At 40.6% G+C, this 16,379-nt stretch overlaps 4 pseudogenes across 4 annotated transcripts; 3 read left to right on the top strand and 1 right to left on the bottom strand.

Annotated features, from left to right (window-relative positions):
- Nucleotides 1-187: 187 nt before the first annotated feature.
- Nucleotides 188-6,130, top strand: AT3G31359 (annotated as a pseudogene; the record flags this gene model as incomplete). Its single annotated transcript has 1 exon — nucleotides 188-6,130.
- Nucleotides 6,131-6,848: 718 nt separating this feature from the next.
- On the top strand, nucleotides 6,849-8,971 carry AT3G31358 (annotated as a pseudogene; the record flags this gene model as incomplete). Its single annotated transcript has 1 exon — nucleotides 6,849-8,971.
- Nucleotides 8,972-9,334: 363 nt separating this feature from the next.
- Nucleotides 9,335-9,953, bottom strand: AT3G31357 (annotated as a pseudogene; the record flags this gene model as incomplete). The annotated part of the gene is made up of 1 exon: nucleotides 9,335-9,953.
- Nucleotides 9,954-11,527: 1,574 nt separating this feature from the next.
- AT3G31356 lies at nucleotides 11,528-14,706 on the top strand (annotated as a pseudogene; the record flags this gene model as incomplete). The annotated part of the gene is made up of 1 exon: nucleotides 11,528-14,706.
- Nucleotides 14,707-16,379: the final 1,673 nt, after the last annotated feature.

Below are 16,379 nucleotides of genomic sequence, written 5' to 3'. Positions count from 1 at the left end.
AGGATCTATAAATCAAACTCAACCACCTAGCATACTGAGAATTCTAAACTACTCTAACCCATCCTCAGAAACCTAGTCACTACTCAAACATCATTGCAGAGAATATAAACGATGATAAGAATGAAAACATGATAGCAATAGGGTAATAGCCGGATGATAACGGGATGAACAACTTAGTAAACGAAATCAAAAGCAAACACTGAATACTGAATAGATTAAGAGAAATCCGGATTACAAAAACGTCAAGAACACAATGTCTGCGGAATAAAACTTAGTTAACGAAAATGTAAAATGCATGCTAGTTATAGCAAAATATTCCAAAATCCTAATACTCAAAATGATGCAGTATTGGGACAGATTAAGAACGGTACTTGACCAAGGTGGTCGAGTGAATGATCGAGTGATAAGCTGGAGTCTTCTTCTCTTCCTTGTGCTCGAGTGTCTGGTTGAGTGCGGAATGGAGAAGACTCTGAAGCTGGCACTCGAGTATGAAGTCGAGTGATAGAGATGGTGGTACTCGGCTTGGTGTTAGAGCGAACGAGTGAAGGTGATGGAGGTACTCGACCAGGTGGTCAAGTTGGGTGATCGAGTGATGGTCAAGTGGTGGAGATGATGATACTCGACCATGGGATTGAGTGGATGTGATCGAGTGACTCTCATGGTGGTACTCGACCAGGGGGTCGAGTGGTGACGTGAAGTGATGAGGTCTTCTACTCGACCAGGGGGTTGAGTGGTTTGTTAAAGTCGTGGAACCATCTACTCGCAAGGGGGTCGAGTGTTTTGTTGTGATCAGGTCCGCTTCTTCCAATTAGCTTGCCAACAGCTCCAAATCACCTGAAAACAACACAAATATGCAACATGCATGCAAAACTATCCTAAACATGCAAAGTGATGACAAATGATGAGAAATGATATAAAACAGTGTTGATATGATGCTAAAGTGATGACAAATGGATGCTCAAAACATGTAAAATGTACACTTATCAGCTGTAACTAGTATTTCGACACATGATATTGACACAGAACAAAGATTTTCAGTTGAGATTGCCACCGCAAGTAAAGAGAATCATGTTTCAGCAATTTTTGCTCCTATCCAAGCCCCTCCACCCTCCTCCGACCGCCGAATGGAATCCATGCTTGCGCAGATTCTTAAGAGCCATACAAAGCTCGTGGTTGAATTTAATGACAAGTTTGATTCTGTCTACACAGATCTTAATGGGAAGATCGACAACCTGAGATCTCATATATTTGAGCCTTCTCCTACATCAGCATCTATCAATGTAGTCACATTACGCAGTGGAAAGCAACTAAACCTAATCCTTCAGCGCGAACGTTTAACTCAGATTTCATCTATTCCAGTTACAGAAAAATCCTCAATGTCGATTGATACATCAGGGTGCCGATCAACACCAATTACTCTTGACGACTCTGTTTTACCTTTGTCGAGTGGAATCGACAATTTCATTGAGGAGGAGGAAATTATTCCCGATAGTGTCGATCGACACCCACCTCCTATCGATCGACACCCAGCTCGTTCAGACAATGTGCAACATCCAGCTGAAACTAAGTCACCAAACCGGCGAATTCCTTTCCCCAAGAGTCCTAAAAAGTCAAGACTAGCCTTAGATGATGTCAGATGCAAGGCTATGATTGACAAGCTGAATTTTGAGATGCCTCTAGTTTAAGATATTCATCTCTCTCCAGCAATACGAAGGTATGTCAAGACGATGGTCACTAAGAATTTGACAAAAGAATACAGTGTTATGAAGATTTCAGAGCAGGGTAGCGATATCATTCATGGACAACTTCCAAGGAAGTTACCTGACCTCGGAACCTTTGTACTAAGTGTCGCCATCAACTATGATTCTTTCCCAAGAGCCTTATGTGATCCCGGTTCTAGTGTGAATCTGATGCCTCGCTCGCTTGCTATGCGTCTTGGGTATTCCAATCTTGAGCCTACCTTTATCACTCTTGTGCTGGCAGATCGTTCTACCCGAATTCAAGATGGGATTCTTAGCAATGTTCCTGTTATGATTGAGAAGAGCATGATTGCTACAGACTTTGTGGTCTTTTCTTATGAGAAAGAACCTAAGGATCCATTAATCTTTGGGAGACCTTTCTTGCACACAGCTAGAGCGATTATAGACGTTTGAGAAGGACGGATAGGGCTGAATGTTGGCGATCTTACTATGAAGTTCGATATGAGCACGTTGGTTAAGAAACCAATCATAGAGGTCAGAACTTTCCTGATAGATTCTTTCACTTCATTAGCTTTAGATAGTATTTCAGATATGGAATTAGAAGACCCACTAGAGCTAGTTTTGGTCTCTTCCATAGAAGATAGTGCAGATTTGGACAGTGAAACTTCTACATATACTAAGCTGTTAGATGAAACTTCTACATATACTAAGCTGTTAGATGAGACCGAACATCTGATGCAACTAATAGTTGAAGATGATCTTCCATCTGTGATTCCAACGCAGAATACTAATTTTGATTGAAGACGATCTTCCATATGTGATGCCACGAGGAAAGACCATTTCCCCTTACCATTTATCGATCAAATGTTGGAGAGGTTAGTAAATCATAAGTACTATTGCTTTCTTGATCGATATTTAAGGTTCTTTCAAATCCCGATTCATCCAGATGACCAGGAGAAAACGACTTTCACCTACCCTTATGGTACATTTGCTTATCGGAGAATGCCTTTCGGTCTTTGTAATGCTCCTGCAACATTTCAGAGAGGTATGATGTCTAGCTTCACAGACATGATTGAGGATATCATGGAGGTCATCATGGATGATTTTTTAGTTTATGGATCATCGTTTGAGGATTGTTTAGAGAATCTCTACAAGGTATTGGCAAGATGTGAGGAGAAACGTCTAGTTTTGAATGGGGAGAAATGTCACTTTATGGTGCAGGATTGGATAGTTCTCGGTCACAGAATATCTGAGCATGGTATAGATGTTGATAGAGCCAAGGTCAAAGTTATGACAAGTCTTCAAGCGCTTGATAATGTCAAAACAGTGAGGAGTTTCCTTGGACATGCTGGTTTCTACAAAAGATTCATCAAGGATTTCAGTAAAATTGCAAGACCACTAACCACTCTACTCTGCAAAGAAGTCAAATTCGAGTTTACACAAGAGTGTCATGATGCCTTTGAGCAGATAAAACAAGCTTTGATCAGCGCACCGATTGTTCAACCACCAGACTGGGATCTACCTTTTGAGGTAATGTGTGATGCGAGTGATTTTGCAGTTGGGGCTGTTCTAGGACTGAGGAAAGATAAGAAACTTCATGCCATCTACTATGCAAGTAGGACACTTGATGATGCTCAAAGGAATTATGCAACTATAGAGAAGGAGTTGTTAGCTGTGGTGTTTGCTTTTGAGAAGTTCATATCTTATCTTGTAGGATCCAAGGTTATTGTTCACACAGATCATGTTGCCTTGAAGTATTTAATGCAAAAGAAAGATGCTAAGCTAAGACTTTTGAGACGGATTTTGCTTTTCAGGAATTTGACATCGAGGTAAGAGATAAGAAATGAGTTGAGAATGGTGTCACAGATCATTTGTGACGCATTAGGATCGATGATGATATCCCTATTAATGATTTCTTGCCTAAGGAGAACATATACATGATTGATACAGCTAAAGAAGATGACTGCAAATGTGATGAGATGCAGAATCGAGCTTTAGTGTCGATCGACACTTCGTCTATGTTGATAGACTATCACGTTTCAAAAGACGATGATTTTCGCAGTAGCTCGATGGTGTCGAATGATACCATTGAGACTGTCGATCGACACACTCCCAATCAGACAAAAAATTGGTTATCAACTGAAAATTGCGCCGCCACAGCGATCGAGAAGGATTACCCATGGTATACTGACATTGTTAATTACCTAGCTGTAGATGTGGAACCGGATAATTTCACAGATTATAACAAGAAGAGATTTCTGAGAGAGATTAGGCGATATTATTGGAATGAACCTTATCTCTATAAGCATTATTCTAATGGAGTTTATAAGAGATGCATTGCTGCAACAGAGGTTCCTGATATATTATCGCATTGCCACAGCTCCAGCTATGGTGGTCATTTTGCAACCTTCAAGACAGTATCCAAAGTTCTTCAAGCAGTTTTTTGGTAGCCTACAATGTTTCGGGATGCTCAGAAATTCATATCGTAATGTGATCCTTGTCAGAGAAGGAGAAAAATAAGCGAGCGTAATGAGATGCCCCAGAAATTTATCCTCGAAGTTGAAGTCTTCGATTGTTGGGATATAAATTTTATGAGACCCTTCCCACCATCCAACAAGAATCTCTACATCCTATTAGCTGTCGATTATGTTTCCAAGTGGGTAGAGGCTATAGCTAGTCCAAAAAAGATTCAGCAGTTGTCATGAAACTTTTCAAGTCTATCATCTTCCGTCGTTTTGGAGTGCCACGCATAGTCATTAGTGACGGAGGTAAGCATTTCATTAACAAGATTCTTGTAAAATTGCTTATTCAGTATGGAGTTAAGCATCGAGTTGCTACTCCCTATCACCCACAAACGAGCGGTCAGGTTGAAGTTTTCAACAGGCAGATCAAAGAGATTCTTGAGAAGACAGTTGAAAAATCGAAAAAAGAGTGGTCTTACAAGTTAGATGATGCACTATGGGCTTACATAACAGCTTTCAAAACTCCTCTTAGGACCACACCTTTTCATCTTCTCTATGGTAAAGCTCGTCATCTTCCAGTGGAATTAGAGCACCAAGCAGCTTGGGCAGTTAAGATGATGAATTTCGACATCAAATCAGCTGGGGAAAGGAGACTTATTCAGTTGAATGAGCTTGTTGAGATAAGGATTCATGCCTATGACAACTCAAAGGTCTACAAAGAACACACAAAAGCTTACCATGACAAGAAGATCCTCACTCGAACCTTAGAGACTAATGACCAAGTACTTCTGTATGATTCTAGATTAACATTATCTCCTGGAAAATTGTCTTCTCGTTGGTCATGTCCCTACACAGTCCATTCGGTTAGGTGATAACACTGTATTTTACTCATTTTATGTGTATGTTTATCATCATTTAGATTTGCATTTGCTCATTGTATCATATCATTTTTGCACCATTTTAGCTTATTTCGCATACTTAGGCATCTAGGATCATCTTGCATACGCATTGCATGTTTTGGTGTGTTTTCAGGTGCAGAAGGAGATAAAAAGGACTCTACTCGATTCATTCACTCGATCCAGGCAGCTACAGAAGAGGCATCATTTCACTCGACCTCTTTACTCGATCCAGGCAGCTACAAAGGAGGCTGCAATTCACTTGACCCTCTTACTCGACCAAGGCAGCCTCGGATGAAGCAGCAAATTGATCTACTCGCCCCTCCTACTCGATCCTCTACCCGACCCATTACTCGACCAAGGGTGACCAACTCTACAAGACTTGTTGAGCTATCAAAGCGTCTTCGGATCCTCCTCATTCCCCACTCAACCTGACATCTGAGCATACGGATAGGAGAGGAAGAAGCATCTACTCGACCAATTGATCACTCGGAGCATAGACACAAAGGCGCAGACTTTGCAGCACCCTCTTTACTCGATCCCTAAGATCGAGCATTTGCCCAAACCGCCTCAATTCTCTTGTCTTCTAGTGAATCTAGGGTTTCAACATTTTACTAGAAATATATCACTTTGGATTTGTCCAAAGGATCCATCTTTTATCCTTTAGTTTTTCGTTGTGTTTATGAATCTTCAATACTTAATTACTCTTAATCTATTTCGTTTTTGCATTTAGTTGTTTAAGTAAAGTTGTTTAGCTTGTTTAGATCTACATTTTGGTATGATTTCAGTAATTTCTGGGTTTGTGTTCTTGAGAATGTTGCTTGAGTAGTGATTAGGGTTCTTGAGGATGGATTAGATTAGGGTAATATCTAGTTTAGTTAGGTGATTAAGATTAGGTTAGAACCCTTCTGGATTCGCTTGGCCCCTATGCGGTTTTTGCTGGCTAATGTGGAGATTCGATCATAGACGTCCAGCGTCCAAAAGACGTTCAAATGGACGTTTGATCTACGAATTCCAGAGATTTGTAGACTCGACCAAGACATTGGCTTGTCTGCTTATTAGCTTTGGTAGATTGTTTCTTAAACCCTGCTCTGCTATGTTTCATCAACGACATTTGAGATTAGGAGGTGGTAGAGTTTTGGGGGTCTCTGTCACGACAATGGATTGACCCGGTTTTTGAATCTATCGTCAAGGGTATCTACCTTTCACCTATCAGCCATCTGATGAACCCTAGAGTTGCCCTTATCAATGAATCCATCCTAAGAACTTCTATTAGAGTTATTTGTATCCCTTTTTGATTGCACTTTTCTTTACCTGTTATTTGTATCCCCTATTTGTATCCCCTATTGATTGCATTTTAATTCTTAATTTTGTCACATGTTCGTTCTACTCGACCCAATAATCGAGTAGGGCTCTTAAAGTTCTTATTTTTACTTGTTTGAATCCTAACCTAGGATTGTTACTAGACACCAACCATCTCTATAATCTGGCTTGACTTAGTTGCTTATTTACACATCTTGATTGCTAGCAATAAACAGTGGACTGGATTGACATCCCCTATAACTGCATCGACATGTTAGTGCTTGTAGGGGAATTGAACTAAACCTCACACCCTTCAGCTGTAGGCCTAAAAAACCTACTTATCAATTTGGTGCTGTTGCCAATTCATTGTTGCATTGTTACATTCAAGATATTAGAAACTTTTAAGATCAAGTTCTTTTACATTTATCAAGTTACTAACTCATCATTTCGTCTGCTTGTTTTTGTGGTATAGGTACTAATCTTTGTGCATGCAAACTCGATCCAAAGGTTCTGCACACCTACTACCATTCAGAGACAGAATAGACAGAATAGCTCGTGAGTTAGAAGACACCAAAGCAAAGGCAACCTGTGATCAACAAAGACCAGCTGCTATGGATCAACAGAACAGACCAATTGATGTTCAAGACCCACCTAATGTTGATCAACCAAGAAACATTGGTGCTGGTGATGCCCCAAGGAATCATCACCAAAGACAAGGGATAGTGCCTCCACCAGTTCATAACAACAACTTTGAGATCAAGAGTAGTCTCATCTCCATGATCCAAGGAAACAAGTTTCATGGTCTACCTATGGAAGATCCCCTGGACCATCTTGACAGCTCTGATAGGCTCTGTGGCCTTACTAAGATCAATGGTGTCACTGAAGATATGTTGAAGCTCATACTATTTTCCTTCTCTTTGGGAGACAAGGCACACCATTGGGAGAAGACTCTACCCCCAGACTCCATCAACTCATGGGACGATTGTAAGAAAGGTTTTCTTGCCAAGTTCTTCTCTATTGCTCGCACCGCTAGATTGAAGAACGAGATCTCAGGTTTCACACAGCTTCATTATTGAGCACACTCTATAGAGGAGCTTGGGAAAGGTTTAAAAGCTACATCACTCAGTGCCCCTATCACGGTTTCAACAAAGCTTCATTATTGAGCACACTCTATAGAGGAGCTTTACCAAAGATCAAAATGCTTCTCGACACCGCCTCCAATGGAAACTTCCTGAACAAGGATGTAGCTCAAGATCCTGAAATTAAGCAACTCATTCGACAAATCATTCAAGGACAAGCTACTGGAGCTATGGCTTGACAAGAAGATAGCTGAATTACACAACAAGATCGATTGTTCTTATAACGATCTAAATGTCAAATTCGAAGCTTTGAACTCAAAAATCAGGTATGTGGAGAGTCAATTTGCATCAACCTCTGCTCCGAAGCATCCTCAGCAACTTCCAGGGAAAGCAGTCCAGAATCCTAAGGACTATGGTACTACAAATGCTATCACAATCCACCAAGAAGATGAGTCTCCAACAAGTCATCAGACTCCCCATACTAAGGAAAGTATGATTCAAGAAGGGGGGATTCAACTCAAATTGTTGCACCTGCCACCCAGCAATTCATCTGGACTATAGAGCACACACCTTTGCTGAATACTCACCAATTGGGAAAAAAGTTCAAAATTAAAAAACTCAAGAAGGACCAAAATCAAGAGATGATTAGCAGTGCCTCCACTCAAGAAACATACAAGAAGAAAGTCATCCAAGAAAAGCTTGATGATCCCGGTTCATTCACTCTACCATGCTCTCTAGGACCATTGACATTCAATAGGTGCCTTTGTGATTTGGGAGCATCTGTTAGCCTTATCCCTCTCTCTACAGCTAAAAGGCTAAAGATCATGGAATACAAGTTCTACAACTTAGCTTTACTCTTAGCTGACGGTTCTGTTGCACATCCTCATGGCCGAATAAAAAATATGCCTGTCAAGATTGGAAATATGCCTACAGATTCTGTGGTATTGGACGTAAATGAAGAAGGCAAGGATCCCCTGATCCTAGGCAGACCATTCTTAGCTTCAGCTGGATCAATCATAGATGTCAGGAATGGAAAAATTAATCTGAACCTTGAAAAAGGCATCAAGATGAAGTTTGACATCAGAGAAGCTTTAGGGAAATCCACAACAGGAGGTCAAAGTTTTGGGATTCAGGACATGGATATTGATAAAGAAACAGAAGTTGAAACCCCACCAAGAGTTAACTATACTTCTCAACTCAGCAAGCTGAAGAGAACTTTTGACCATAGGAAGAGAGCAATAGAAAGGTTAGCTCAGACTGAAGATCCTACAAAAGATGACTGGTATGAGATGAGAAAAAAATTTAAATGGCAAAGCAGAGTCATAGAGGGATTATCTTCAAAGGTGATGAAGCTGAAAGATCAACTATGAATGTTTGAAAAAAGAGTTAAAAGTTTTCAAATGGTATTGATTCAGAGAAGATGGAAACTGCACTAGCTATCAAGGAGGACGAAGATTTCACAACAGAATGGTGATATGGTTCAAATTACCTAGAACTATTCTCTCAAATAAGAGATCAATTGTAGTATTTTAGGATCGAATTCACGGAGTTCTTTTGTTCAAACAGTGAGTTAAATGTCGAGATTAAGCTAGCAGGGTATGAGTGAAAATAAAAGAAAACAAAGTAAAAAGACAGCAGATTGATTGTGTTGTAAAATAAAGAGCTAGGAACAGGGTATTCTCAGGAAACTATTGGTTAGTAGATCTAATGAAAGCTAGGTTGTTATCGAACCATTCTTAAACTCACACTCTAATTATGGAATAACCGGTGGGTGTGCCGCGAAACTCCCTATATCTATAGCTAATAATAACCGGAGAAGCTGAGAAACTATCAACCTAAATATGCATTCTTAATGAGTTCAATTGTTCATCTTCGTAGATAGTTCAATTCCTTCAGGTAGTCCTTTGAGACTCCATTAGCCTTGATGCTCAGAACAAGATCCTCAAATCGCTCGATATGATATATTGGCTGCTAATGAGATAAGCCATGGAAAGGATGCTTGCCAACTAAAGCAAAGTAGCCAGGCCTGTTGAAATCCCCAAGAGTACGACGTGGTTCCGCAGTTGGAGGAATAGCTGCAAGAATTTGGTATTGCTATCGATCGACACCTCTGTTGTGTCGTTCGACACCGATTGCATCGGCGTGATGCTCCCGATGGTGTCGATCGACACCTAGTTGGTGTCGCTCAACACCGAGCTTTGCTGCGTCTCTAGCAGCTAACTGCGCATTGAGGCGCGCCTGATCCTTATTGGCGTCCTCAGGTAGGATGACTCCATGATCATCCAATCTCTAACCAGCCTCATTGTAGGCTTGCCCATCCTCACCTCTCAAAACTCCTTCTGCATCAGCTCTGATGACTCTGTCAGCCATTGCTAAGTTCTGAGTTTTTCGGTTGGTGTGTTCAAGTTTTCCCCAGTCTAGAACAGACAAGTTGATAAGCTCTTTCTGTTTTGTGCTCCTTGTTTGCCTAGGCATACACGTGAAACACAGAAAAGAAGAAAACAAGAAACGCGTGAGTAACAAAATAGAAGTAAAAACTAGACGAAATCTCTAAACAAAACTCAAAGATGAATCCCAAGAACTTCGGCAACGGCGCCAAATTTGATATCGTTCAAATTACCTAGAACTACTCTCTCAAATAAGAGATCAATTGTAGTATTTTAGGATCGAATTCACGGGGTTCTTTTGTTTAAACAGTGAGTTAAATGTCGAGATTAAGCTAGCAGGGTATGAGTGAAAATAAAAGAGAACAAAGTAAAAAGACAGCAAATTGATTGTGTTGTAAACGATTTAATAAAGAGCTAGGAACAAGGTATTCTCAGGAAACTATTGGTTAGTAGATCTAATGAAAGCTAGGTTGTTATCGAATCATTCTTAAACTCGAACTCTAATTATGGAATAACCAGTGGGCGTGCCGCGAAACTCCCTATATCTATAGCTAATAATAACCGGAGAAGCTGAGAAACTATCAACCTAAATATGCATTCTTAATGAGTTCAATTGTTCATCTTAGTAGATAGGCCGATTTTTATTACACACCTATAAACCAGACTCATCAAATAATAGATCCAACTACAGATACCTATGGCGGGCATATCTATTGTCTGGATTCAAGATCCAATTAATTACTCTAGATCTAGCATTAGGCATAATTAAAGATGAAGAATTCTACAGATAACCTAGCAAAGGGGGCAATCTACTAAACCATATGAATCCCTAATGAGAAACCCTATTCCTAACAAGCAGATTACTCAGACATATTGGATGAAACAAACAACATATTTGAGGGTGAAAGCATAAACACAGTAAATAGAGAAGGAGAAAGAAAGGATCTCTTCACTGTATATAGATCTGAATGAAACTCTGAAAAACAATGGATGAATAACTTATGTCTCTTACAATAGGGTTTGCAAAGAACTTGATAAAAGACTTGATAAAAGAAACTTAGGTCTAAAAACAATATATATAGACCCTAAAAACGTCCATAGACTAATAATGCAAATAGGAAAATCTTTTGGGGCAAACTTGAGCTTCTGTAAACTCGAAAGCGTCTAGGGTTCTTGTTGGGCCAAAACTGGTGTCGATCGACAGCAAGAGTGTGTCGGTCGACACTCCTCGCTGATTCCTGAACCAAAATCGTCCTTCGCTTCCTTTTCTTTAGCTTTTGCTCCAAAATGTCTCCTTATCTCCATTGTTGTCCCATTGCATAGAATACCTGAAAAGACACTAAAAAGATTCGAGAAATAACATAAAGACTCAAAATCCTATACCTAAAACATAGATAAAATCGGTGAAAATCGGGTTATATCAAATGGTTTGCACCAGAAGATCAGAAAGGAGTTCACTTAGAGGAAAGAAGCCGAGAGAGCAAGTTGTTGAGTGAGGAGGAAACTCCTATTCCGACTTATTCTCGAGGAGTGCCTAAACATCCCACCAACCCCTCTGTTGAAGAAGAACACTTGATTCATGATTCTGTTGCTGAAGAACTTCTGGAACTCTCGGTTGGATACAAAGCTCAAGAGGATACCATTGGGGAGCTAACTTACAAGATGGAAGGACTGAACCATGCAATCTTGGAACTTCAAGAAATGGTTAAAGGCTACCCCAGTTTTGAATTTGAGGATTGGTCAAGGGAGCCTGGTTCAGAAGAAGAAGACTACTCTACTGATCAAAAAGACGCTTACTTTGAAGAAAAATCAAATGAGTACTCATCCTACCATATCTCAAGAGAGGATGGAGAGTATGATTCAAGCACTGAAAATTCAACCACTGAAGATGAGGACTTCTCTGATCGTCGCTTCAACCTTTTTTCTGACTAAGCTCTGTAAGAGTCAAGCTTAGTGACTTAAAACAAGCTCACTTGGGAGGAAGTCCCATGTCTATCCATGTATATAATTTTCTATTTTTCTTGTTATTTTTGATGTTTTTCTTTAAGTGTTTCAAGTTTGTTTTAGTGACCCTAAGAGAGTCAACAGTCGAGTAAATTCAAACCAAGTCAAAAAAGATCTCAACCGTTGATCGAGTAGAATGAGGAGGAGTATTTTTAGCCATTGATTTGGATGATCAAATGAGAGGTGCATCACCACCGTTTGAGCGAGTGACTTCCTGAAGTTTATTTTGGTCCGTTTGATCGAGTAAACAAGAATGAGAAGCTCTCCACCGTTGGATCAAATTTTGCGCAACTAAAGAAGATGCTCGATCCTTTACTTGAGCTTGAATTATTTGGAGACCAAGAAGTGGTGTCGCATGTCCCACTTGTTCCCCTTCACTTCATTATTCAACGGACAAACCATTTACCCATGCCCATCACCATTTCCAATCAACTTTTCTATCTCTTCCAAAGCAAACCAAAGACCAATCTCCTCCACCCATTGATTTCGACAAACCCTCCATGAAACTCTCTCTTTCATCATCTCGTTTTCGCAACCCCCTCACAAAGCTTTGAAGTCTTCATTCCAAACCCTTCCCCAAAACGCTCCCTATCACTCTTTAAGAATCCGTTCCCCTTCACCAATACTTCACCAAAGTTACTCGACCACTCCTAAGTCTTTCCTCAAACATTCAATCGGTTTCAAGCTAAAAATTACATCACCAAAGAAACCGATTCCTTTCTTTTTTGATACCTCTTGGAGAATTGTTCTTGTTTGCCCTGTCGAAGCTCACCACCAATCTCCATGGATTCAAGAAGGAAGAGTTCATCTCGGGCAAGAAGATCCTCTGCTGATAATGAAGAAGTTGAGGCTTTTGACATGAGTGGCATGACTGAACGCCAAATTCGCCATGCTCGCCGTGCTAAAAGATCAAGCTCGATTCAAGGAGGAAGCTCAAGCCGCTCAACCATGCAAAGAGAAGAAGTAGCTCGGGGAAAGAGGGTCGTTGAAGCTGAAGAACAACACCATGAAGAGGCACCCTTTGAAGAAGCGGTTTCTGAGGAAGAGGTTGAGATCATCGGGGATGATACACCAACCCCTGTTGGGAGAAGAAACCGGCCAAGGAGGAAGAGAGAGCCAATCCTGAGCGAGTACTATCAATACTTGAAGGAGTTGAAGTTTGAGGGAACTAGATACCCTCATAAGGAAACGATGCAAGAGCTTGGTATTTGTGGTGATATGGAATACTTGATGGAATTGGCCAATCTTGCAACATTCATGAGCTGCCAATGTGGGGGATACAAATAGGAGAGCTGCCAACTCCTTGCAACCCTCAAGGTTCATTTTTGTGTTGATGATTCGGAGAAAGAGGAGATAGGAGGTCTTGGTTACATAACTTTCAAAGTTAGGGATGTCGAGTATACTCTTGATATTCGCCATCTTGATTCCATTTTTGGGTTTCCAAGTGGAGAAGGAATCCGCCAAGACTATGATTAAGAAGAGCTGAAATCTCTTTGGAATACAATAGCCGGTCCGAAGCCCTTCTCGCCAACCAAGAGCAAGAGTTCTTCAATCCATAATCCCGTGATTAGACACCTCCACCAATGCATCGCCAACACCCTCTTTCCAAAGAAGGCCACCAGATTTGTTGGTGAAGAGGAGCTTTGCATGATAGACCAATCTTTGGTCTTTATTTTGAGAGAGACAAAAGATGGGAGGAATTTGGCGGGTGATAGAGCAGACACTTCGTTGAGTGTTGTTCTCTTGGATCACCTATTGAGCTATAAGGAGTAAGCTGCAACCATCCATCGCTCGGGAATTCACGGGAGTCTTTGTGTTGGTGGTCTCTTAACGCCAATACTAGGAGTTGTGGGTATGGAATTCGGAACCCCTGACGTGTTGCCTAAGTTCATTGACCTAGACTATCTCAAGGGGAAGGATTTTCTTGAGAAAACAACTCTAGCGGATCGCTATCTCTTCAAGTTCAACCACTCGGAGCTTGGACCTTCTCTTCTACCCCTACAATGCGAGAATCGGACTTTGGTGAAGACAAGGCGCAACATCAATTTCATGCCATTTCCCTCTGCCTTGAACATCGACATTGGAGGAGCTCGAGAGGATGAACCGGAATATAGCCCAGCCGACTATGAGCAACATGAGTACTTTACTCAAGCTGATTATGAGGAGCAAATCGAGTTTGAGCAACATATTGATCAACCGGAGCAAGGGACTAGCGAACAAGAGCAAGCTCATTATGAAGAAGGTGCTAAGCAAGAGGGAGATGAGATTGCTGAAGTTCACAAGAAGCTTGGTGTGCTTGAAGAGCTTGGAAACCTTTACAACAAGACAATGAAGGGTTTCAAGAAGAAGATGAGAACAATGAAGAAGTAGCTGAACAGTATGGCTGCTCAACTCAAGGACTTCCAGAGTAAGCCAAGGCCACCGTCTTCCAACCCCGAAGTAAGAAGAAGCGGTTCAACGAGCTCAGCTGCAAGGAGAGCTGAAAGGATCGATCAACCCCGAGCTTCATCTTTTGAGCCTCGGGAAGTGATCTCCGAGCTGAGAGAGCCAAGGAGTAGGCAGAGACGAGCTTTCACACGCTCGACCGGACAGAACGAGCAAAACCCTCCCGCCTCAACTTCAGCCCCTGCCTATACCCAAGAGAGTATGGATGACTATGTCTCCATCTACTTCACCTGATCACTGAGGTAACACCACCTCAACCATTGTATATACCATAGCATTTGTTTTTATTTTTCTTTGTGTGTTTTGTGCTTTGGTCTTGAATTCTCTTTCAGATTTTATTACACAAGCGAGTGTGTAATTTAAGTTTGGGGGAGGGTTCAAGACATGTTTAACATTGTGTTCTCTTTTCTTATTTCAAATTTGGCATCATCTAAGGCATAGAAAAACCATAAAAATTTGAAAAAATTTCAGAAAATGATTTCACAAAAACAGAGTGTCATGTAGATTGCATATCATTTTAGGATTGTATATAGTGTGCTTGCATTTAGGATTGCTCATTTGCATAGGGGATAGTGATGATTTCATACCGATAAGCATGTTTTGATTCAATGAAGTAAGTTCAATGCCCAGTTACTTCTATGTTGCATAACCGATTGTACCTCTAAAGTAAGACTACACCCTGCTTTGAATTTGTAACTTGACTATACTACTTTGATTCGAAACTCGCTTATCTGATGCCATTCCTTATCTATTAGAACCCGAACTGAATTTGCAATTATCATGTCTATGCATTGTTTGTGAACTCATGGCTACCATATACATACTTGGATTATCTTATTCACTTCACCACCCTCTGTTAATCCAAGTAGCTGTCTCTCATTTTTAGAGCAGTTTCCCATACCCTTAGCCTAGCCTTATTTCAAGCCAAAGATCATTTATGTGTGATTGTGAGGTCTTTTTTTATTGTGCTTGGTATAACGTGTTAGGTATGAGACGACAAGAGCAGTCTTTCATGTAGACCTAGCCCACGCTTTTAGGGTTAGCTAGGACTAGGTGGAGACTTGTATTTGGGATTGGGAATGTGTATGGAATGAATGGGAATGAGAATCAGAATGAAAAGAAAAGAAAAAAAAAGAGAGTAAGAGTTTAGAGTTCTTAAGGGGGATACAAAAGTGTTAAGTATAGTAAAGGGTTTGGAATTCAAAGAAGTTAGACATTGTGATTCAAAGAAAAGGGTAAAACGCCCTATTTGCTAAGATTAGAAGAAAAGCCTTAAGTTTGTCAAAGTATAAAACCAAACCCGCTAGACTCTTAAATCGTTTCAAAGAGAACCCCTTAGAACTTGAACCAAAAAGAGAGAAAGAATGAGAAAATGGGTAGAGTTAGGACATCTATGGGACTGGGATCATCTTCTGAGCTATCATACTATATCATTGGGTAGATGGGAGTCTGTTCTTGTATGTGTCCATTTGCTTTTACCTTTAGCATTCTACTGAAGCTCAATCTTTTCTCTGAGAGTCCCCTGTTACTCGACCAAACCACTAGAGGGACAATTTTTGTCTCTTAGCCTAAGCCCGAAACCAAGTGAGTTCATAACCATTGCATTGCTTGATCCACTGTTTGTGTTTAATGAATGTTAAAGGGAATTGATTGATGGGAATGCTTGAATATATTAAGGCAAGTTGTTAGGTTGCATTGTGACGAGTATGACTAACGTTTTTAAGTAAGGGTCTATCATCTTGCAACCTAGAATTAGCTACCTGGACATTGAGCTTACCCGTTTTATATGCATGTTTCGGTTTTTGAATCCCCACCTTCAAACCTCTCCTTCGACTTAAGTTTTTTTGTTTGCTTGAGGGCAAGCAAGAGATAAGTTTGGAGGAGTTGATAACACTGTATTTTACTCATTTTAGGTGTATGTTTATCATCATTTAGCTGTGCATTTGCTCATTGTAGCATATCATTTTGCACTATTTTAGCTTATTTCGCATACTTAGGCATCTAGGATCATCTTGCATAGGCATTGCATGTTTTGGTGTGTTTTCAGGTGTAGAAGGAGATAGAAAGTACTCTACTCGATCCATTCACTCGATCCAAGCAGCTA

Source organism: Arabidopsis thaliana, chromosome 3 (assembly GCF_000001735.4).
Source record: "Arabidopsis thaliana chromosome 3, partial sequence".
Classification (NCBI taxonomy): domain Eukaryota; kingdom Viridiplantae; phylum Streptophyta; class Magnoliopsida; order Brassicales; family Brassicaceae; genus Arabidopsis; species Arabidopsis thaliana.
The sequence above is the reverse complement of the archived record's forward strand: the minus strand, read 5'-3'. Positions and strand labels throughout refer to the sequence as shown.